Here is a 1,965-nt window from a genome sequence, read left to right as displayed (position 1 = left end):
TCTCACCTCTTAATGAAAAAAAAAAACTTTTCAAAAGGCTCTCTGAATGCCCTCCCCCTCCCTTATTCAGTACCATAATAAATCGTCTTACGATCTTTATTTCTGCATTTTCCTTTTGAGTCCTTTTGAGTTTTCTATATGATCAAAATCGATAGTAATCCATCACTTGCATAAAAACGAGTTAAGTATTGTGTTCTTTCATCCACTGTATATAAAGTCTAATTTAAATTTCTTTTGGTTGAGGAAAGTACCTATAATTACAGTAAAATCTCTTTTGCATTGTGTGTGATAGTTTATATACTGACCTGAATATTCAAGAATTTAGGAAAACATTTGTAGAGGTTGCAGATTTTTTCAGTCTTTCTATAAATGTCTTATCTTGTGATCTTCAAACCTGTCAAGACACTGGGAGCAATATATCTTTTCCATCATTATACCGAGTGAGCTCTGCAGAGCTATCTTGCAGGAGCACTACTTTCTGTGTGAGGGTTGAGTAAGACTACACTTTCACCCTAAGGTCAAAGTCAGAGTGGCACTTTTGCTGATCAAAGGGAAAATTGGACCAAACATAAGGGCATTTGGACCACTCAAGTGTCCATCTGGTGTGACATTCAAAAATGAAGCTCGGAAGTGCACTGTTCGGGTATGTGTTGCCCAAAAAAAGGCAAATTTAGCAGTGACATTGAAAAGCAGAGTCTACAGTCTGCCCTTTTGGTTCCTGTTTTACATAAACTATGTTTCTGAGAGAATTTCACACTCATGGAATTGTATATTTAAGGTGCAACAAAACAAGCAATCTTTTTTTATAAAGTTTAAAGGCCAGATAGAGATGTTTTATAAAACAAGGATACATTTCCTCACTGATTTTTTTCTTTGATCTACAGAAGTGTGATAATAATTTTTCACAATCTGTCGTTGGGAATGTTACTGTAAAGAGAATGAGTATAAATCTGAGTTATAATAAATAATTTTTCAGGTGAATGTTCAGCACTTGGTAGATATTGATGCTTCTTGGGCACTGCTCTTTATAAAAGTGCTTCTATATTTCTTAATGGTGTTGGACATTTCACTGAATGGGTCATGTAACCTAGGACACTGCTTTATGGCAGAACACAAAAGCTTATAAAAGTTATTCTCATGCTATAAAACAAATATGACACTTACCTAATTAGTGATATGTTTGATTTCTGAAGTGTACTGTATCACTTAAGCTAAAAGGGTTCATTTGGACTTATCTTAACAAGTAACTCAATGACTCCTCCATCAACTAGTCCAAACTGGTCTGCTATCACAGTGTTTACCAACCATTTTTGACTTTTTGAGCATTTTGTCTTACCCTGAGTACCCCTATCAGTCAAAAGTATTGATGACCGCCCTGAAGTGCAACGTACTGTACAATAACTGATTATAAAATAAAAACTATTTTACTCAGTGTTTTAACTTGAGCATTTAATTCTTTTCATCATTGCATTTTTTTCTATTCATCTCAAATAAAAAAAAAAACTATAAATATAACATATAACATAAATATGATGCCTGGAAGTTTGTAAGGAATCAAAATAAATACAAAATAAAGTCATATTAAAAACCTGTATTTATAAAAGTGTTAAAATCACATTTAAGCTTGATGAATTACAAACAGAATACTGGACAAAAATTAGAGACTGACTTGATTAGTTTTACTTTGTTTTCATCAAGACACCTGAGCTTGCTTTGATGAGCTCAGTGTGAAAAACAGCTCTTACCAGGCTGTTCTCTACTTTATGTGTTGTAGAAGCAGTTTTATTGTCTTATATCAGAATCAGAAATCAGAATCAGAATGTATCCTACAACATGGCCCTATACTTACTTAGCAACAAAACAGTACATCTTGAAGTTCAAGTATGAGTCTTAGCAATAATAAAGTCTGTAATGCTGTAGAATATAAATATCTGGCTGGCTTCCCAAATATGGAAGCAGTTGTAC

The sequence above is a fragment of the Cyprinodon variegatus genome, unplaced genomic scaffold, assembly GCF_000732505.1.
Source record: "Cyprinodon variegatus isolate N-32 unplaced genomic scaffold, C_variegatus-1.0 Scaffold530, whole genome shotgun sequence".
In the NCBI taxonomy this organism is placed as follows: Eukaryota; Metazoa; Chordata; class Actinopteri; order Cyprinodontiformes; family Cyprinodontidae; genus Cyprinodon; species Cyprinodon variegatus.
This window is presented reverse-complemented; position numbering follows the sequence as displayed.